A 23,994-nucleotide genomic window follows, 5' to 3' on the forward strand; every position below is an offset into this window, starting at 1 on the left:
CATACCGATTGTTCCATATTTGGAATATCCTGTCTTTACTAAACACTAAAATGGTGTGGACAACAGGCCACGAGGCTGCCAAGCCCCGGACATTAGTACCCCATGTTTTAGTTTAATGGGAGGGTTGGGAACCATTAGCTGAGGGACTCTGGGCTCCCCCGTTGGGGGCCTAGGGCATCCTTCACGTGACAGATGCTCCTTGTTTATGGCAACATTGGTGGTAGGAGGGCGGGGGGGTTCACGGGGTTCTTTCTTATGATGTTTTAGTTTTTGCACGAGCGCAGACACACAGCCCAAATCCCGCTATGCTAGGTACTCAGAGCACATACATTGACACTAGATGGCCGCACAGGCTCATATCCCCCCTTTTGGGGACCTGACTGTGGAATCCTGGAATGTCAGGGAATTACTCAATAAAATCAAGAGGGCGCCATTCTTCACCAGCCCGAGCGTTACGAGGCCGACATCCTTCTCCTACGGGAGACTCATTTATTGGGCACCAAGGCTCCCTGCTTGTCCAGGTTTGGATACCACTTGATATATCATGCAGGGTTCACCAGGGGATCCCGGGGTACTGCCATTCTCATTCACAATCGTATCCCTTTAGTCCATACAAAGCACTGGGTAGATCCGGGGGGACGATATGTCAAATTATCAGGCATGCTATACGGGGAACACATTAACATTGGTTGTATCTATGCTCCCCCTCCCTTAGGGAATACATTTGTTGATAACATTTGCCATCTCTGGAGTGAACTCCCGGACGGTTTGACCCTTTTGGGAGGAGACTGGAATGACGTTATGTCACCACTAGATAGAAGGCATGGGTCTGACCCAGGCCCCTCAACCGTTACATCTAAATTGTGCCTCCTTCCCACTACACTGGGATGGTAGGACATGTGGCGTGAGTACCATCCCGCCGAGCTGACCTACACTTATATGTCCACCGTCCACGGCTCCCTATCCCGGTTGAATTACATATTCATGCCACATTCATAGGTTTTCTCAGGTCTCCCACCTCCCTAGGGGGCTGTCAGATCACTCACCGGTAACTGTTAAACTCCATACACACTCCCATAAACCCCCCTTTAGGTGGCGTATGTCCCCATGGCACCTCCGGGATCCTGATCACCAGGAGACACTCACTAGGGCAATCCAGGAGTATCTTGACATGAATGTAGCTTCGGCCCCATCCAATGGTACCCTATGGGAAGCCCCAAAGCCCATAGTCCGAGAAGTCAACAGCTATTGTGCGAATGAGAAACGCAAACACTCTGCCCAACTGACCAAACTGAAAGCCCACCAAGCATCCCTAGAGGTACAATATATTCACAAACCCAGTACCCCGCTCCAATGCAATATACTCCAAACACAACACAATATACAACAACATCTCATGGGTGAGGTGAAAGAAATCTGGCTGGCATTGCAACACCAGATTTATCAATGGGGGGACAGATCAAGCAAAATGCTTCATAGGCTATGTCAGGCGGGGAGGTCCCCGGCCACCATCCCAATTATCTGAGGCGCAGATGGTGTTTTACATTTGTCTCCCGGGGCGGTAACCTAAGAATTTATGCAGTACTTCTCTGCATTATATGCACAACAAGAACAGCTATAAGAGGCTCTCATAGCTGAGTTCCTTAGAGATATCCCCCCCCCGAAGACTCACCGACCAGATGCAAGACCAACTAGATGCCCCTATCACCACTGACGAGCTAAGTGCGGCGCTGGTAGCAATGGAATTTCTTCGGCCACATATATCTACACTAGGCCCGCACCTGTTAGAGGCAATGCATGACGCCCTTGAACAATTTGCCTATTACCCCGAGACTGGTGGCATGCTGAGATTGTCCTCTTCCTCAAGCCAGGGCTCCCACTGGATGATCCATCCTTATGCCATCCCAACTCCCTTATTAATTTTGAGCCCAAACTCTTGGGCACGGTCCTAGCCGATCGCCTGCGGGCTTGTGTACAAGACCTTCTTAGCAAATGTCCGCCTGCTCTATACAAATCTCATGGCTTCGGTTTACATAGCAGGGCACCGGTCAGCCCCCTTCCCTATCCGTCGCGGCACGCGACAGGGCTGCCACCTGTCCCCACTCCTATGTGCCCTGGCCGTGGAACCTCTGGCGGTGTGGGTACGCAATGACCCAGTGCTCCGGGGTTTTGAGTGGCCACAGTCACGATCCGACTGCATCAGGCTGTATGCAGATGACGTCCTTTTCTTTATGACCATTCCATGGATTTCGGGCCCTCGAATCCTGCAGTTTCACCGAGTATTTGGCCAGACCACTGGGCTCCATACTAACCACTCTAAATCTATGCGGAGACCAGGGGCGAAGAATCTGGGCGGCCCAGTTGGCCCACGCTATCGAGGGCTTTTTAAATATTTGGGTATCTTCATGTTGCCTTACCCAAAGATTTCATGGGCACACAATATAAATCCGCTTGTCGCAGTCTCCGAGATGAGACGACAATATGGTCCTCCCTCCCGCTCTCACATACCACGATCCTGGTGTGCATAAATAAACGCCAATCTTAATAAATTCCTGTGGAATGGTGGGTTGGTTCGGGTGGCACTACAGACTTGTGGCCAATCAACATATTGTGGCGGCATCGCGGCAGCGGATGTATATTCCTATAACGCTGCCTCACATTAATTAATCATAAATGAATGGTGGTATTGCTCACCAATGGAACCGGCGTTCACACTGGAACATGCAGCGATGGAGGGCGGCCCACTTCTTTGGCTGCTATACAGTGCACAGAGCCTAGACTACCTCATGCCAGTAGAACAGTGGTTCGGGTTTGGAGGTACACAGTTAGGCAGATGGGATGGCGTGGCCGCCTGACCCAGGCGACTCTCCTGTGGCACGGTACCCATCTACGCCAGGTGGCGGCTCTAACGGGATTCCGCAAATGGGACCAAGTGGGCATAGCCATAACTGGGGGATGTCATGCAGGGCACTACTCTAAAGTGCTTCCACCAGTTACAGGTAGAATTCCAGTTGCATAAGATGCAATTTTACAAATACCTCCAACTGTGCCATGCTCTTACCCCCATGATTCTCTCCTTGTACACCCTGCCAGAGTTCCATCCCCTGAGGGCCACCTCCTAATCGGAGACCTGGGTGCACACAAAATCCGTCAGATCTATCAGACTTTAACGACACACACCAGAACAACATTATATATGACTAGAAGGGCGTGGCAGGACGACATACTGGATTTAACTGATGGCGACTGGGCTGAAGCCTTAGCTAGCCCCCGGGGAGTGGCTCTGTCTTCTCGAAACCGCCTCATTCAATATAAATACATACACTGTGTATACCATACGCGATCCTGTCTCTGGAAAATGGGGGTCATCCAGTCTCACCAATGTTTGCGTTGTGAAAGGGAAGAGGAAACATTTATACATACTGTCTGGAGCTGCACAGCATTACAACCCTTCTGGCGCAAAGTCTCAACCTGTCTGGGCAGGGTATTATCCTCAGTTCTCCCATATGACCCAAAGTTATTTCTACTACATAGCACTGACGGTATAGGGGGAACCGGTATAAACAGCACCTGCTCTTCTTGGACCTCACTATTGCCCAGTTATTGGGGAGATGGAGAAAAGACCTAGACAGGTGCATGGGTGCAGAGATTGCTGTGTTCTAAGCACGAGGCTGCCCCCAGAAACACAGGAAAATATGGTCCCAATGGGCAGCATATCGGGTATAGACTTACCTCCCCTTCCCTCTCAGACCCCCTGATAGGAGATTCTTTCCACGCACCCCTGACCACAATACAACATATACCACACTACATCATTGTCTGTACATGTACTCAGCTGGACTTCCTAAGATATACGGGAGCTGAATCTGTCTGCGCCAACTTTTTGTTGATATATATGCAAGTTTTGCAGTTAATAATGTATACATGCTTGGTACATCCGAATCATTTTTGTTTTCGATACATATATATGCAGGGCTACGGCCCAGACTGTACCATGGAAATTCAATAAAATGTGTTAGAAAAAAAATACTTTGGAAAAATACCAACCTCAAACCGTTGGATTACGAAGTACATGAAACTCATACTGAGGGCAAATGTCATGAACACTAGAGAAGCAATATCTAGAAGAAGAGATTGATCATTCCCTACTTATAGATATTGCAAAGATGTAAGTGAAACAAATGGAAATGTATCAGGTGCCTGTCCTAAAAACCAGGGAATTCAAATACACAACAAAAGTCTGTAGCTACTCCCTGATAGACCAAGATGATGTTGTTGGCTAACATACAGGGATAACATACAGAGAACTTCATTTAAAGACTAGTCAAGATGAATTTGGAAAGCCTTTTGTAGTGTTCACCAAAGAGGGCACTGCTGTGGTGATTGATGTTTCACTCTGGTACAAAGACTCACTAAATAAGTTTATGAAAATAAATTCAATTATTACAGAGAATTGCCTCATGAAATCAAAACTCTCACTAACTGTTCCACTGTGAAAATTCATGGTTTCATCTTTGGTTGTTGGGAAATGTGACCTCAATGTAACAATGCTGCACTAAATGATCTTGGACTGAAAATGTCATTCCCCTTCAAGAAATATGTATGCCTTCCGACTATGATTTTAAAACATTCCAAGTATTCATGGACAATTAATAGATTACCAAAGCTCAATTAATGTATACTGAATGTGTGTGTTGTGGTTCAACTCAAATGTCAATTTAGAAATGTCCAAGCAAATAACTTTAGAAATTTAGTGTGAATATAATGCATAATGTTGGTAAGTTTTAGAGTTTGATAACAATATGTAGGTTGTGCCATTCAAAATATTATTCGAACTTAGTTAAATTTTAATATGGTTTATTGTTGATGTTAGGGTTTGTTAATATACTTATGTGCAATTTCAGTTTTGAATGGAGAAAATAAATATACTCACTGCAGGAAAGAATATTCGTTAAAATGATTAGCAAACTACATATACATAATCAGTGCAGGTCATATTATTGTGCAGAGACCAATCACAATGCTGCTAACGCAGCATTGTGATTGGCCAGGGGATTCTGGGAGGCTGTGTGCTTCCTGCCGTGCAGAGAGGAGGACGTAGATAGAAGAGGCAGCGGTCGTGGTAAAAAGGTGTGTGCTATTTTTTTATTACACAACAGAAAGTGGGCATCAAAGGCAGGGTGCTAAAACACACCCTATTTATTCATGAATTTGAGTGTTGCTCTGGGTAGCATTCCTTCAGTCTCAATGTGGCAGTGGCACAAGATTTGCAGTGTAAGGCCATTAGTACAGTACAGATCTGTGCATGTTATATTGAGAGCTTTAGGGCTCAGTCTGGGAGCTTCTTTGACAATGGTGCTCCGAGGGCGAGAAGACATGGAAACATGTTGCATGCTAAATACTTAGCCAACAATATCAAATTATCTATTCACTGGGGTTGGAGGAAGCCTAAAAAATCAATCGGACCTGGCGTAACATAATCTGGTGCTCATGTAGAGTGCTCTGATGTTTTGGGGCCAAGGTCACGCTATATAACACTGCAAAAAAGTTGAAGTGGGTAAAAGCATGCAAGATATAACTCACGTATTTTCTCAGTATATACCCATCTTCCTGGAGGGGAAGGAGGACTGACGGGAGCAAGGGAGTGGACATTAAACAGAATGCAATAATTGCCTCACCACTTTCTAAAGCATTCATCCGCCACTGTGGCCATGCCCATTCTGGGGTGCTGCTGCTGCCAGCCAGTGGGAGGTGCGGGGTGCGGGCCCATGGGAGGCTGCCTCCATGATGTGCCGCATGGCATGGTGGCATCCCCATCCCGCCCTGTGCCAACAGGTACAGGAACAGGGACTTGATTCCTCACAGGCCATCAAATGGCTGGAACTGGCACTAGTGGAGTTGCCTTGCGCAAAGAAGCAAAAGGATGGCTTTAGGAAGGAGCCTCCTGAGTGCTGGTCTTGTCATTTCCTTCTGGGGGCAATGCCTTGGCCCTCTGGCCCCAGGCCGATTTGGACATGTGGTCAATAGGTGGGCTGACCAGATAACCATTCATTGGCTGGCCGACCAGATGAATGTACGGGGCTGGCTCACCAGATGACTGGAGGGCCAGTGCAGCTAGCTTTGACTTGTGTCCCTCCCCGGGTTCTATAAGCCCCCCCTTTGTGGGGCTTATTATCCACAGAAAAATTGCTGCCTGGGCTGGGATAAATTGGAGAGGGAGGTTGGCTGGGGACTTAAGACTCCTGAGCTCCCTAGGTTTGGACACAAGGAAGGTGGAAGGTACCGACCCGGGGCATCCCTAGCCAGTGGACTGGGGTGACAATTACCCACTTAAACCAGATGACGCTCGTTATGTGCCCGGTATTTGCCAATAAATCTAAAAACAGCTATTAACATCAAAGTTGTGCATTACAAGCACAGATCACGAAAAAGCTGCAACAATTTAAAATGCGGCCTTTTACTCAGTTATTTGTTTATCCTAAGTCTTGCATATACTCGTTTTCTTAACCAAACCCTCTTTCACTAATATGATTTTTGCAACAACAATTAGAATACAGCCAGCCATTACGGACAGCAGCTGGGTCTTTTTCCGTCGCTGGCTAAAGCCATTAGTGCAGGTTTTATTGTTACAATATATGACTATACAAGGGCTTCAGCAACCTATAATTCTATGTTTTACAGAAGAAAACAATGAATATTCATTCGGGAGTTGCACCGCACCTAAAACGCCTCCCCAATAGAACTGTTTTTACAAAGGTGAATTTTTGTCACAACTGAACAGGTCAGGTTGGGAAATGCCTGCACCCCTCAATTATTCCATTGCCGACCTAGCAGCTTACATACAGCCCGATGCCCTTATAGAACCACAAAGAGAGTAAACTGGCCAATACAACATTTTTGTGGTTCGACTTCTCGAGATATGAACCCCAGCATCTGTAGGCGGTTTTCTGTCAATTAAAAGGTCTCTAAGAGGCCATAAAATGAGACCCTATAGGTTAGAAGTGATACAAGGATAATTGCATGATCATAGAGTCCAAACAGCTTTCAAGTGGGATTTATAACACATTCTCCCCTTGTCAGACTGAGAACCTAGGCATCCTCTGGAGGACCCTGGATGCATCTTTACAGACCCCCTGGCACCTGATAAAGAGATGGGCGGAACAACTAGGCCCACACTTGACCCACACGTGACTCCATGACGCAGGCTGTATCCCTCACTATCTCAAAGAAACAGAATGCTGGAACACCCAGCCAAAAATTGATTCCAGAAGCCGACGCAGTGGGTTCCATCTCCAACCCCCTGATAAGTAATTAATATTCCATATGTCCCCTTTGAGGCCCTGTTGAAAATAGTCAAATCATGTGAGCTTATGTTTGATGCAAGATGCTAAAGGTGCATACATGCCAACGTTTTAGGAAATAGAGTGCGATGTAAAAGGATAAAAATGTGTAGAATGTCTTACTCCCATTGACTTCTACTAAGGCCTGAATCTGATCTATTATAGTAAATATACATTTTTTCCCCTTACGTGTCGGGAGCACTGAGAAAGAGCTATGGCAGGCAGGAAGAGTGTGTTAAAATGTTGTGCTCTTCCCTGCAGGAGCAGGTCTCTGGCAGTGCATAATCTAAGTCACACAAGACCAGTCCCTGTCTGCAGAAGTTGCCTGAGAAATGTTATTTTTGCATACAGGAATCGGGAGGCGGGAAACTAGTCTTGAAATCGGTGGTCTCCCGTCTGCATCGGTGGGATTGGCATGTATGAAGGTGAGCCATAATCTCACTGCACACTATCAGCTCTCCCCACCCTAAATACAACAACATAGAACAACTGCAAAAATTGAAAGAATATCGCAGCATTGACAAAAATTGCAAACAGACCACAACTCCCAACTCAAAGGGTTTATTTAGTGGGTGGTAAAACTGGAGCTGCTGGCTGGGAGCTACCAGTGCATTTTGTCGAAAGAGGCCATCTGACCCTTGGCCCCCACATTGGCCCATACACTGCTCCCCACCCCACCAGTGAGGACCCTGCCACCAGCAGCTTCTTCCGGAAGCAGGCCTTTTGAGGGACAGTCCCCAGGATCGAAGGGGGGACATCACAAATGAGCCATCTTAGTTACCGGTGGGCCCTCTCAACTTCTGCCCCCTCATTTGGAGGGAGCCTTGCTACATTTTCTGTTCTTTTCTACGAATATATATGGCTTTTTCTGTGTGAGCAAGGGCTTAGTTCGTTTTAAAAAATATGTTATGCCTTTCCTTGCAAACAATATATTATCCTGCTATATTTGTTGAAAAACCTATTTTTAAGAAGACTCAAACACTTACTAGTTAAATACACAGCATGATGTCCACACCCTGAGAAGACCAACTCCAGCACATTTGTTACATTAAAGCAGGATGCTGAAGTCGAGGTTGAGAGTCCCTGTGCAGGTAATAAACATATGTTTGTAAAGACATTAACGTTTAGTTGTCAAACCCTATGTATCTCAGACTACTTAGGGAACCTCAGCCGCAGCAGCTGCCTGTTATATTTTATATGGCCTGAAAATCATGCGCAAAGGCACTTTTAGTTTATGACATCATAAATGAGGCTAGAGCGGGCACGTCAAGGGAACAGGCTTCTAACTGCATTTTTAGGTCGCGCCTGGGCAGGGCATGCCCTGCTCTGTGAGGCATGCTGTATTCCGGTAGGGACTTGAAGCTCCACCCACTCTCCGCCCATATTTTTAATTGGCTTGTGTCATTTTGCACTGTAAACCGTGGCTGTTCATTGGTCAATAGGCTTAGTAGTCCATCCTTAGTACCACCGTGTCTCATTTAGTAACCTCCCATGGCGACACCCCCTGTTATGTGTGTTGTTACTCTGTAGGCTTTAATTACAGCCTCTGAGCACTATTTTCTCAAATAGCTTAGTCCGGCCCCACTTACTGCCTGGTATTTGATGCAATTTTGACTGGATGTGCACTGGGTTCCTGCTTTCCAGTTCCCCAGTGCCCGATCTCTTACCCAAAACTGTACAATTGTTCCCCCAATTAGCAAGACGTTTGACACCCCAGTAAGTCTCTAGTACATGGTACCCCAGGTACCTAGGGCATGGGTACCAAAGAGGGTCACCTAGGCCTGCAGCATGTATTGTCCCACCCTAAGCGACCCCTCACCAAACACATACAGACTGCCACTACAGGTTGCGTATCTTGGTTCAGACAAATGTAAATACACAACATGGCATGCACACCTGTGTGCCATGCTTACAGACACTACATACAGTATATATAAGCCACCCCTAGAGCAAGCCTTCCAGCCCTAAGGCAGGGTGCACTGTGTGTGGCCCGAACAGATATGCCCCTGTGCTGGCCAGTTAAATTCCTGCCAATACAAGTGACCAAGGATGCCATTTTAAGTACATGTGCTGTACACTGATGAAAACGAGTTCCCGGGCTACATGCTGGCTTCACTGAAACTAAAGATATTTGGTAGCAAATATCTTGTATTAATAAACCCACACTGATTCAAGTGATGGATTTATTAACACATGCACCCAGAGGGCACCTTAGACGTGCTTCCTGAAAACCTACAGTCTACTAGTGTGCTGATTGACTGGTCTTAGCCGGCCTGCCACCAGAGATGAGTCAACTCGGAACACTATGGTTCCACCTCAAGAGGAGGTTTGGACGTGGAGTTGAGGGGTGAAAGAGTGATGAACAAATGTCCTTGTGATAAAACTGACCTGTTGTCCTCTGGGAGGGAACTTTAATTGTGAGCGTTGAAAATCTTTGCATTGGGCTCACAATACATATATTTGTGGTGCAGACGCTTGGAGGGGAAACCTGAGAATTCTGGTTATTGCTTTATGAAACAACATTTTCAGGATCACACAATGTGATGAGCTGTTTTCATCGAGATAGCATTAGCATTCAACTCTAACCTAGTGGACCCTAAAATGATGTATTTACTAACTCTTTACAGTCTCTACATATGCCGTCCTTGTACCAGATCTTTTAACAGCGTCGCCTCCCTCCATGCAGTCGAGCACGCTTCACCCTGCACCAGTGTCATTGCATCTGCTAATAATGTTTCTCCTCCTAAAACATTGCACATTAATCATCCTCTTTTCTTAACTGCTGAAAATCTCTTCTGCGGCTTCTTTGGCCTAGAAACAGAAGATATTTCTTTCAGAGTGCTTTAGATCTCCCTTAATTTGGTTTCCAGATCTGTTTCAAGTGTGCTAGTTTTGTAATTATACCACTTAGTTTGGAAGACGAGAGGTTGCTCTTCAGTCCTTTCCATAAATAGCCTGTTTGAAAGGCCTCTTCCTGGTGATTCACCAGGTTCATGACATCACTGTTCATAAACTGGGTTCGAAAATTGACATAGTGCTTTTTTGTAATAAAGCTTTATTGCACGATTCGTACTGTAACTATGTGTCATGCATACTCTTATCGACTTTGACGCTGCAATTTACTATAAAGTTTGTGAATTTGGCGTTGATTGGTTTCTTTACAACAAAGTCAAAATACAGCGAGATTGGCAAATGTGTGGAATTAGATGTTTAAAGACCACCTTTTCACATCTATAGCGCTCTGTTTCACAAAATGCAATTTGCACTGGTGGCCATCACAAAATCAGCACGTCCAACCTAGGGCTTGTAGCAGAGTAGTGGTGCAATGCACATTTTTGTGATGCACAAATATGACTTCTGCCTCACCAAAATGTTTGCATGTGATTGATGCATTCCTCAGAGTCTTGCAATGTCATTTACCTAAGCACTTACTGGAAAATATTACCCCAAACGTTTGCTCTCTTGGACTTGGTGAATTACCATCTTTTCCTCACCAGGAACTCGCTCTGAAAAATGGCAACAAGCTGGTAAAATGAAGAAAAACATCTTTAAAAAATCGATTTTCCACAATAAAGAATTGGTTCTTGAGAACATGATTTAATTTGGGGAATATTAAAAATAACTGAGCTGAAATAAATGGTTACAGTCAGCCCAGCAAATATGCAAAATAATGAAAGCTTGTGAAATGGAAAATAAATATTCATTCACACTAGAGTCACCTATGGAAATGCACTTTTTATCAATCTTAACTGAAAGCTGTTAACATTCACACAATGTTTCTTCAGTAGGGTGGTACTTCTCTTTCATAATGTGCAATCTAATTATAAAATGACTAGCAATACCTTTTAAGGTTACAGTAATCATAATTTTAAGTTAATTTTCTCGAAATGGAACGTGAATATCTGCAATTCTATCAAACAAAAAACACTGTGCTGCCTTTCATACTGTGGAATCGGTCTACAATTCAGGTACCTCAGACTAACCATGGCCCTACCCCTCAATCCCTTTGGAAAGTATTGCATTGGTAATACCTCATTTTATGTACACATCGACCAGCTACTGACCTCACTCCAAGAGCAAATAATTCTGCATATCTAGAAATTGTAAATTGATCCCAAAAACCTTGGCCTCTCTGGCAAACGTCCAGCAAGAAGCAGATATTTATTTAGAAGCACAACTTTTTCTTTTTTTTATTAACTTTATTTACACATTTTCCACAACAACCTGAGCGGTCAATACAGAATCCTTCGAGACAACATAAATCAGCTTATTTCCATTACACACATTAGAGTCCCAGGCCCTTAGCACAGTTAGATACATTTCACAGTGTTCGTGGCTTAGCAGCGGCTTCAACATCATATAAAGAATAGGATTGACACAGGCACCAATTGTTACATACTATTGTCTTCATCGGACTCACTAGTCTCTTTACTGCCCAGCACTACTGGACTCAACAAATCTCTACATGCCTCTCTCCAACTTGCTATATCCTCTTCCGACTTCCCATCCTTACGGCAGGCCTTCATATGCAGTTTTTCGGCCAATGACCACTCTCCCACATCTTTCATCCAATTCACAAAAGAGGGGGCCCGTTCACTCATTCAGCAAATGGCAACCTCCCGTTTAGCCAGCACCAGTGCTAGCTGCATTAACTTGTTGGCCATTTTCTTCTTCTTGTGTTGCGGTACCAAACCTAAAATGCACTGCGCAGGCGTAGCTTCGAGCACAGTTCCCACCCTCTCACGGAGGCGTGCTACGACTCCCACGCAAGATGCATGAACCCCGCAGACACTCCATAACATCTAGGACAACTATGCGAACGGGAGGGATTGATTCAATGAAGCCTCGCCGGGGTCATATATACCCGTTGCAGGAAATTATATTGCAGCAGCTTCAACCGGGCATTGCAAGACACCTTATGCGTAGGCATACATACTCTCAACCAATCCGTCTCCAGCAACGGCGTCTGCAAAGCCCCATTCCATGCATCCCACACCCTATGAGCCAAAGACCCCGAGTGTGCCCTCATTGCCTTGTACAACAGAAACACCAGGCTGCGCCCACCTCCACATGTTAGCACAACTTTAATTGCTTTTCACCTTTCAATCCTAAGCACATGTTAGACCTTGCATCTTTTGGCATTATTCCCCGTCTTTTTGGTCCTGACCACCTGTTTTTGACTGTGTGCTGCATTTAGTTTTTGTTGGTTTTAAGACTTTGGGCACTTTACCACTGCTGACCAGTACTAAAGTGCAAGTGCTCTCTGTGTAGACTGTATTGGTGATTGGTTTATCCATGATTGCCATATCTGATTTGCTATAAAGTGCACCAGGTGTACCCAGGGCCTATATATCAAATGATACTAGTGGGAGGGCAGCACTGATTGCGCCACCATCATTAGTAGCCCAGCAAACCTGTCTCAGACCTGCCACTGCAGTGTCTGTGAGTGCAGATTTAAACATCCATTTCGACCTGGCAAGTGCGCCCACTTGCCAGGCACGAACCTTTCATGCCTAAGCACATGTTAGACCTTGCATCTTTTGGCATTATTTCCCGCCTTTTTACTCCTGACCACCTGTTTTTGACTGTGTGCTGCATTTAGTTTTTGTTGCTTTTAAGACTTTGGGCACTTTACCACTGCTGACCAGTGCTAAAGTGCAAGTGCTCTCTGTGTAGACTATATTGATGATTGGTTTATCCATGATTACCATATTTGATTTACTATAAAGTGCACCAGGTGGGCCCAGGGCCTATAAATCAAATGCTACTAGTGGGAGTGCAGCACTGATTGTGCCACCACCATTAGTAGGCTGGCAATCCTGTCTCAGACCTGCCATTGCAGTGTCTGTGAGTGCAGATTTAAACAGCCATTTCGACCTGGCATGTGCACTCACTTGCTAGGCACGAATCTTCCCTTTTACTACACGTAAGGCACCCCTAAGTTAAGGCCAAGGCAGCCCCATGGGCAGGGTGCAGTGTATGTAAAAACAGCCACGGCCCGAATAGGGCATGTTAGCGGGGCGGTGACGTGGGGCGAGTGAGGGGCAGGGTGGGGGGTTGTAAAATGCAGCATACAGCCAATTTCAGGTAAGTTACGAAAACAATAAATAAAACGAAATTCGTTTTTTTTCTTTTTTACAACCCCCCACCCTGCCCATCCCCCGCCCCACGTCACCGCCCCACTAACACGTCCTATACGGGCCGTGGCTGTGTAAAAGGTAGGGCATGAAAGGATGTGTTTTACATGTCCTCATAGTGAAATACTGCTAATTTCGTTTTTCACTATTGCAAGGACTTTCTCTCCCATAGGGTAACATGGGGATTGCTTTGAATAATCTTTTACGTGTAATTTTCCATTGGGAGCAGACCGAGATTTGAACTTTGGGGTCTCTGAGCTAAAAGTTTAAAAATACATCTTTTGGTGGCGTTGGGTTTTAAATGGCATATGTTTGAAAATGCCATTGTCATTTTTTTGCTTATGTAAGTATCAAAGGGAACTAGCTACCAGGTAGGAGCTCCTAATGTGTGTATGTGGAACAACACATATGTGTTTTAGGAAGACCCTCACTCAGCAACCTAGTTGGTGACATGCTTCATTTTCGGGTCCCACCCAAGGTACCGAGTGCACCTTGGGTGTGCTTCGACGCCAAGACGGACACGGAGTCCTCTAACTGCAGGGCACGCAAGTTAATTACGCTGTATGTGCCTTTCTCTTTCTCCTGTTTTTTGTCACCCAGAGCGTGACAATAGGTCGGGCCCCCACAAAGAACTCATGGGGCACTTTCCAGAGAATCTCTGAGTAAGCAGTACATGTTTTTTATTCCTTTACCTACCACCATTTCTATGCATTACCACAAATTGATTTCCACACGGTAACGCATATAAACGAGGCGTATACATTGTTTTAAATCAAACACCATGCACCAATACACCACGGTCCGTCCTGACTCCGCATTTTACCCGCGTAGAGCACGGACAACACGCTCCTGAGTCACATTACTGGATGTGCCTTATGATACCTTCTAAATGTATCTGTGTGTATTTCTGTCTGTCGTTTTTTCCTCCCCCTAACAGGAATGCGCTGCTAGAGGAAACCATCGTCTATCACATAACGCACCTTAGAGAGTGCACCACATAGATGGTCTCTAACACACCTAGGGGCCTATTAGGATGGGGGGCAGACTTTCATCCGCCCGCCAATCTAGCAGTGCTGGGACCGGCCGCCAGTGGTCCGGCGGTCCCGCACTGGTAATTAGGATGCCACCGTGGTGGTGGTATCCTCTATTTCCAGCATTGTGGAGGGCGGTGCTCACAGCACCGCCCGCAGCAATGCTGGGAATGCACATCGTGCATTGGCATGCACAAGGTGACAGGCACCGCGAGGTGCCTGCCACTTTGCCCATGCCAATGCAGTGGGTACCATAGGTACCCCCAATGTGCACCCCTAGCCCCCCAACTTCCGGGGGGCCTGCTACGGACCCCCAAAGGCAAAGACCGCATGCCTTTGCCGCCACGGAAAGGCTGCTTCCCGCTGCCATCATAATGTGTCTGCCACCATATCAAGCCCCTTTTCCGCCCGGTCACCTGTGTGACCGGCCGAAAACTGGTGGACGGTCTTTCCGTATGCCGGGGTCCCACCCGCCATACTAATATGGTGGGGGTGAAATGGCATGCGGTCGGAGAATGTCGGGCGGATCGCCACCGCCATGCGGGTGGCGGTGATCCGCCCGACATTCTAATAGATTTCCTAGTTTTAGACCACCTTTTTATTTCACGCACATAAGGTCCTGAAGAAAGCCAGCCCAGTAGTGAGAGACTGGCAGAAACATGTTGACCGCATAGGATATCGGAGCCTAAATACCTCCACGGATATCCACCTCTCTTCTTTTTAACTACTATTAAAACGAACGCATCCATTGATTTCTATGGACTAAACTTGCTTAATCTTTTTAAAGTGATATTTTGACTTGCATATGCTGGATTTTTGTCATTTTGGTCTTAATCAGATAAATATTGACTATTTTTCTAAACTGGTGTGGAATCCTTTTGTAGTGTTTTCACTGTTACTGTGTGTGTGCATACATATACTTTACATTGTCCCTGAGATAAGCCTGACTGGTCATGCCAAGCTACCAAGGGTGTGAGCAGGGGTTATTTTAGCTGTGTGACTCCCTTACCCAGGCTAGAGTGAGGGTCCCTCCTTGGATAGGGTGCATCTAGAGACCCCATTTCTAACAGAGCAGTTTTGTCATTGTTGCAACACAATTGGAGCCCTCCTCTGAAACTCACAAATGACACTCAAAGCTTCACACAGAGGCCATGCTATAATTTGCCACTATTCCAACCATGTGCAATTAATGGATTCGCCTGTTGTTTTACAATCTAGAAAGCACGCTGGTCTTTGACGTACTATGCAGTGCTCTAAAAATGCTAAAATACTATACAATGTTGTACAATCCTTCACCATATTTTCTTGGGGATAAGGGGCCATGATCTACTGAGGAGTCACCACAGAGTTCTAATGAACTATTAGAATACTAGCATTCTATATTCATGACAAAAGAGATGCCCTTCTCTACTACATGTTCCTGAAATATGAGCTGTTGAATATAAAGCCTTTCCTATGCAGAAGGCATTATCAAATGAGCATTCTTGAATAATATAGATATGAAATCAGCTCTTTGTGAGGAGTAGTATTGATTCTAGTCAGTTGTAGGATAATACATTTTTAAAGGTCTAAAAGTCATTAATGAAAGTGAGCCCTACCTAAATCAAGTATGCCCAATCCGCAAATTCCATATATGTCTTCAGGTTATCCATTATTGCTGTTGCTTAATAACTTCTTAATTTTATAATAGAAACATTTTGCTAGGCATAGAAGTTTTTTTCTTCCATTGTAATGCTTTTGTGCACATTATTTAGAGGTGAATGTGTGTAAATAACTGTTCTTTTAACATCCCCATTTTCTTTTGGTCAGTATTTGCTTCTCCATGTATTAATGTATACTGCTTTAAAAATCATTTTTATTGAGATTTAAATAAATAAATATTACAACATATTTTACATATATTTTATCAAAACGTTTTTGGATTAAGAATAATTTTTATGGCTGCAAAAATAGCTTTTCCTAAACCTTATAAACAACTATATTCAACTGCAAGTAATCAAAACTGTTTTGAATTAAGTAACATCTTAACTTGCCAGACTAATGAGACAACTATTTTAAAATAGTGAAAACTATCATGGGTATTTTTCATCTATGCAGAACATTTAAAACTATATAACAGAAACTAATTTATTTCAGGCACTTGTAGTTGCAAAGAAGAGAACCATTTTAAAGTATATTTTCAGGCCTCTGTACAGGAAAGTGAATGGCTCTATGGGACCGATTTCGATGTCGGGCGTAATTGCTTCCGCCCGACACAGTCTCAAAAACGGGACCTACCGCCTCATTAGGATGCGACCGAACACTGTTCGGTCGCATTCCAAAATTCCCTAAGCCAGCTGTAACACATGCTCCCATAGGGAAATGGGAGGTGTGGTTCATCCCTGCACCCTGTGGCAGGCACCTCAAGGTGCCTGCCACGGGTGCAGGGATCAACAGAGGGGGCACCATAGTTGCCCCCTCGGTCCCCAACTAGAGACCGCACACACAAGGGGGGCCTCCTAGGGGCCTCTAAACATGCTTTCTGGCATGGTCTCCATGTCGGACAGGCCGGCATGAAAACCACGGCAGGAAACTTGCATCATAATCCCAAGGGCCAAAAGGCCCGCCCTTTGGGATTATGAGCCGGTACCGACTGGCCGACACACTCCTTGAGCCCCTTGGAAGCCAGCCAGAATAACCTGCTGGTTTCAGTTCCAACCGGCAGCATCATAATCAGCCGGTCGGAATTGAAACCGACGATGGCAGTAAGAAAGCCTCCGACAGAAGGTCAGAGGCTTTCTGACCACCATCATAATAGGGCCCTAAATCGGTCTTCTCCAGAACCATGTGTCCAAAATAAAAGTGTGGGTATTCAGGGTAATCTGACTATTGAGGATATGACATCTCATAAACGAATCGCAAGCGTTTTCTTAAATTGTTACATGGATCTTTTCATGAAACAAGCGCTTGGGCAATACAGCTCTCAAAATCAGATACAGATGAACTAATGTCAGTAGAAGTAGAATATTCACAAGAACTAAGCTGCAGGTCTAGCTGGTATTCACAGTGATTTATTCATTTTTCTTTTTTAACCCTCAGCTGTATTGAAGCCTTCTTTTTCAAGTGAAGGAGTAATAAGTTTAGCATGTAAACCTGATAAAGAGGCCAAAAATTTTGAAAATGAGCAACTAATATTCTTGATCTAAGCCGATGCAAACTTGTTTTAATATACAGGTTCAGTGAAGTAAGAGTGGTATTAATACATTGAATTTTTAAAGATTTGTACTAGAGCAAATTATATATAAGACTTGCTCTAAGAAATATCAGTCACTACAGATGAAGCTAAGACAAACAAACTTGAGCATCATACTTTGATGCTCAAAAGGCACTTTATGAATTTATGTTGACAGTATTGATGGTACCTTCTGTTCACGGAATATGAAGTAGCAAACTGCACAGACGAGTGGAAATAACCAACTTTAACTTACCACTACAGATGTTTTGTATCCCTGAATCACACATAAAATAGTACAGCACAGCGTGGGACAGGCAAACACACAGCCTAGTATGTTACCATTGACTGCACTCATTGATGAATTTAATGACAATAATTATTATTGCACCAACTATCGTTACATTAGCTTCTTGATCTTGTACTGGACTGCAAACACCTATGCACTTTTGCGCCACTTTGCATATGGTTTATCACAATTACAGTTATTGCTTTTTAGAAGGACATTTTTATTTCTTGTACATGCCGACACCTAGAGCCCGATTACAATGAGAATCGGAAAGCCTCTGACCGCAGGTCGGAGGCTTTCGAGCCTCATCGTGGTTTCAGTTTCGACCGCCACATCACAATGCAGGTGATCGAAACTGAAACCAGCTGGTCGTTCTGGCTGGAATCCGACGGGCTCAAGGATACCGTCTGCCAGTCGGAGACCAGCACGTAATCCCTATGGACGGCGTTTCTGCCATTTGGATTACGATGTCGGTTTCCGACATGTTTTCCATATCGGGCTTTCCGACATGGAAAGCGCATCAGTAAGCAACATTGGGGGCCTCCAGCAGGGTCCCCCTTCATCCTGCGCCCTCCGGTTGGGAGTCGAGCGGGCACCTATGGTTTCCCATGTTAATCCCTGCACTGTGTGGCAGGCATCTATGAACAGATTCTCCCACTTCTCTATGAGAGCTTGTGCTACGGCTGGAAGAATGTGACTGCACCATGTGTGGTTGCACCGTAATAAGGTATGGGGAACCACCGACCCATGGTCGGACGGTTCCCATACCGATACGTTGTTGCATCTGCCCGACATTGTGATAAGGTCCTTAATTGTTACGTCTTTCTTGATGGGGACCAACCAGCGGAGCGTGAAATACTACATTATTGTTTTTATATTGTAAAGATTTTATTTTTATCAAACAATAAAAATAAAATACGTACTTCGGGAGCTTCTAGGTCTACATTCATAAATTATATCAAAATAACTTTCAGAGGGGCTACATACTATTTGTATGTAAACTGGGTACCTTTAAAAGACTTTCAAGTTAGTAGAGATGCTTAAACAATATTTAATGTTTTAAATTAACTATCAAATAAAGATTTATATACAGTGGTAGAAATTCCAGACATCCGAAATCGTTGTCACCAATGCCCCTCACTATACCACTTGAACAACTGCATAGAGAGTCAGAAGAAAATGTAACTTTTGAATCCAATGATAAGATAGGGAAGCAACACCGTATGCAAGTGACTTCTTAATGTCTACTGACGGGCTGGTTAGCTTAACTCACAACTTCAAAACATTGCAGGCATCTTCACTTGTATTAAAGTTTCTAGGCTCGAAATAATTACATCAAAACCATGCGCTAAAACACAAAATGGGAATGCCGTTAACTAGATAAGAGCTATTATGTCACTTAAATAATGGGCAATTTAAAACTATTGTGAGAAGGAACATAACATGAAATATAAAAGTTACTAAACTTATAGATGGTAAAACCTCTGGTTATCAATTATAGCAAGAGCAAAAATTGTTCAATATAGATTTCTATTCAAGTTACCTTTTTAATTAAAATATTTCTTATTATATAAAGCGGAAAGAAATCAGTAAATTCAAATACAAGATTCACACATTCTCCAGGCCTCTCCTGGCAAAATATTAGATGAAAATATCCAGCACTTAAGTGCCGATTCCGATCCGTTAAAAATAATTTGCGTACGACCCGTATCCGTATTTTTTTACGTACGAGTCGTACAAGTACCGTACAAACTGCCAAGTACGATTCGTCCGTGAAAAATAACTACGAATAGCGTCGGGAAAAGTCTACGAGAGTGCGTGGGAAAGTGTTCACGTCCGAATATCGTCGGGAAAAGTGTACGAGAGTGAGCCGGACATCTTTACATGCAAATCGTAAAACACAAATCCGAGCGCGCAAGTACGATCCCGACCGTCCGTCCGAATACACAATCGCACGTAAAAAGGCCCGTACGGAGCCAACGCAGGAGAACACATGTACACAGGTAAACCATGCCCGTGTACGAGCCGTACAGCCCCCCCACCCCCAATTATGTCAGCACCGTACACCACCCTGTCCGCACTGTACCCCAGCCCCGCAACTGTACATGCCGTACCCCCCCATGTACGTGCCGTACCCCCCATGTACGCGCCTTAGCCCCTGTCCGCACTGTACCCCAGCCCCGCACCTGTATGCGCCGTACCCTCCCCATGTACGTGCCGTACCCCCCTGTAGGCGCATCACCCCCGCATGTACGCGCCGTACCTCCACATGTACGCGCCGTACCCCAGGGCAGCACGTGTACGCACCGTACCCCCACCGCATGTACGCGCCTTACCCCCCCATGTATGCGCCGTACCTCCGCATGTACGTGCCGTACACCAGGGCTGCACGTGTACGCACCGTACCCCCACCGCATGTACGCGCCTTACCCCCCCATGTACGCGCCGCACCTCCGCATGTACGTGCCGTACCCCAGGGCCGCACCTGTATGCACCGTACCCCCACCGCATGGACGTGCCCTCCCCACCATGTACGCGCCCCCCTCCCCCCATGTACGCGCCTCCCCCCATGTACGCGCCTCCCCCCATGTACGTGCTGTACCTCCGCATGTACGCGCCGTACCCCAGGGCCGCACGTGTACGCACCGAATCCCCACTGCATGTACGCGCCGCACTCCCAACACCGTACCCCAGCACCCTCACCCAGCATCGCGTATGTACGGATCGTACCTATGTGAAAATGACTCTTACAGAACCAGAACACTGTAAAACAGCACAAGGAGGGTCAATTCGACTCGCACACCACAAAACACGTCTACATGACAAAATACATCTCAATGACTGACCTGGCACATCCAAACAGGCAAACAGAGGCCCCAAATCACAACCACCACTTATGACACACCCACCAAAATTCAAACACAGCCACACCCAAAAATGGACCAATATAAAGGGCCCACACACACAACCCATGAGCCTTTGCAACAGACCCACTGTTGCCAGACCCCACTGAGAAACAACTCCACATAGAAACTACTCCACATCACTCATACCTCCACTACACCTTCACTCACACACCTTCACACAACCTCCTCCACAAACACCCCCTCTTCACATTCACACACACCGTCACATTCACACCCACACACCCACAACCATCCACACCCACACCCACACCCACACCATGCCCACAGACAAGAATCCAAAGTTCACAACGGCGGAGCTGGACCTCCTTGTCAACGAAGTCATCAGAGTCGAGCCACAGCTGTTTGGAACATTGGTCAGACAGACCAGCATAGCTGAAATATCTGCCATGTGGCAGTGGATTGTCGACAAGGTGAATGCTGTTGCGCCCATCTGAAGGACCAGGCCTGAATGCCAAGCCAGGTGGTACGATCTGCGCAGGGCGGTCAAGAGGAAAATGAATTAAGAATATGCCCAGACTAACATCACTGGAGGTGGGCCGCCCCGCAGACCCGTACACTACCATCCCTGGGAGGAGAAGGTGATGGCCCTGCTACCGCCGGTGGGAGTACACGGAGTCGAAGGAGTCACAGAGCCTGGTGAGTACACAAACAACTTATGTAACATGGGGGCAATGGGGTCCACACCACATATACACCAAATGCACGCAACTTCCCCCAAGCACTCAGCGCAAACAACCACACTCAAAAACCACGCACATGCCACTAACGTCACCATGCACCCTTCACAAATCAAGGCAAGGCCATGTCCAAGCCTACAACAACCACAAACACAAGACTGGATGTCCGGGAGGCTGGGAGTGTGGGCCCCACACAACACATTGTGAAAATGAGACGCAGACACCAATGCCCTCAGCCCATATGGCATAGGTACATAACCATGCACAATGCACAGGGACTGGCAAAGTACTGACAAGGTAGATGACACTTGGCCCTGCTGTATGCAGCACAAGGCCCTCCTGGGACCACTGTACACCCAAACACCAACTCCACAAGCACAGGTATCTAGCACAGGAACTCACACTCACTGTCATGCCAGCATGCACCATGAGGGGACAGACACATCACCTGGGAGACCCAATGACAACTTACACTACACACAACAGCAGGCCCGGTCACAACCCCCCCTAACACAAGCATACACACCCGGGGCAGGCAACGGATTTACACACTCCCACAATGGACATGTGACACAACAAGACCGATCCACAGCCAAATAAGCATCAGAGCAAACAATCTACAGGTCAAACACTCAGGAGAACATCCCAATCTGTCCCCCGCAACATACCCATCCCCAAGTGGACATTGAGAGGAATGCTAGGCACATCCAACTACCTGGAGGAAATGTGTCAACTTGAATATGTATGAAACATAGATGTCGCATGAAACACCATTAACATTGTCTCTCTCTCACACACAGGGCAACGTCGTCGATCTCCCCCCAACACTTGGGGGGAAGAATCACAATCCCAGGCACCGCATGAAGACGATCCCACCGGCAGCGACGCCTCTCACCACTCCGTGGATGACCCCGACCAACCTGGACCCTCTGGTGCCCAAGCCCCTGCAGCACCCGCGTCAGGTACATCTGTGCCAACCACCACCCCCATTCCTGCCACATCCCAGGACACACCCAGGAGCCCTGCTCACACTGAACAACAGAGCCAGTCTGACCAGGAGGGACAAGGTTCTCCGGGCACCCAGGAGGAGGCAGGCAACCCTGCAAATGCCATCCCTCAGGGGTCCCGTAAACCTGATGTGCCCACAAGGGCAGGCCAGGCTCAAGTGGGCAGGGGTGGTGGGAGTGGAGGCAGGCGGAGGCGCGAACCTGACCAGCCAGCTCAGGACCCCAGGATGTCACACATACACAACATCCTGGACTCATACCGGCGTGACACCAGAGGCATCAACCAGGTCGTGTCAAGACCCTCCGAGATGCAGGGGACCCTCGATGACATTAAGAACCTGCAGGTCGAGCATCATGCCAGTCATCAACAACACCAAGGACGGATGGAGGCAAGACTGGCTGAGCTCCTGGCGGTGCACAGGGACGTGAGCCAATCACTCCGTCAGATCGCCCAAAGCCTGGCAAACCCTCCCTGTGCCACCAGGCGTAGACCAGCACCAGACAGGGAGGGAGGAGGAGGAGGATTCATCTGACGGAGCGTCCCCAGCATCGTCAAGGCCTGCATCTGAGGGTCCCCAGAGGAAGGTGTGTCATCCACGGAAAAGACCGTGAGAGTCAGCGGACCGTCCCCATCTCCCAGGTCACCTGGCCTGGCACCTGGCCCTCTGGCGCAACAGCAGCACCTCATCCAATGACATTCTCTGCCACATGGACTTGCTGGTCACAGTCTGACCAATGATGACCAACACTGTGGTCTGGACTCTGATGACTTCCAATGCCAAGGATACCATCTCCCCCTGTGAACTTTTGATTCTATTCCCCTGGTACAGCACCCAATTGCATCTACCAAACCACTTACCCCACCGTAAATAAATATTTCACTTTGGACATGAGACGTTCCTGTCATTTTGCATCATTCAACGACATATGTGTGTGGAAATGTCAAACTATGGCTGAGTGTTGAACCAACTCCAGCCATCCGTACCCTGGGATCAGAGTCTGGTACAGGACACACATGGGTCACAAGGTATCATTCAACGTAGGCTTGGAGCACAACACTCACCTGTGATCGCCTCTGGCTGCTGAGGGGGTGCTTGCTAAACTGTGCGGAGAGACCTATTTGGGAGATCATCATCAAGGCGTAGAGGTCATGGCTCATGTGGAGGTTCCCGGGGAGGGAGTCCCAGGTATGTGTAGCCAGGTGGGAGAACAATGTCCTGTATGCTGGACTATGGTGGATGTGAAGAACGGTGGCCAGGGCAAGGTTGGATGCACGGAGATGGCCCAACGGGATCTAGGATGACAGACGTACAAGGTTGGTTGGGGTCGGGGTTGTGGACTGCCTCCTGAGTGTGGGTGGGGAGTGTGGAGGTCA

Source organism: Triturus cristatus, chromosome 4_1 (assembly GCF_964204655.1).
Source record: "Triturus cristatus chromosome 4_1, aTriCri1.1, whole genome shotgun sequence".
Classification (NCBI taxonomy): Eukaryota; Metazoa; Chordata; class Amphibia; order Caudata; family Salamandridae; genus Triturus; species Triturus cristatus.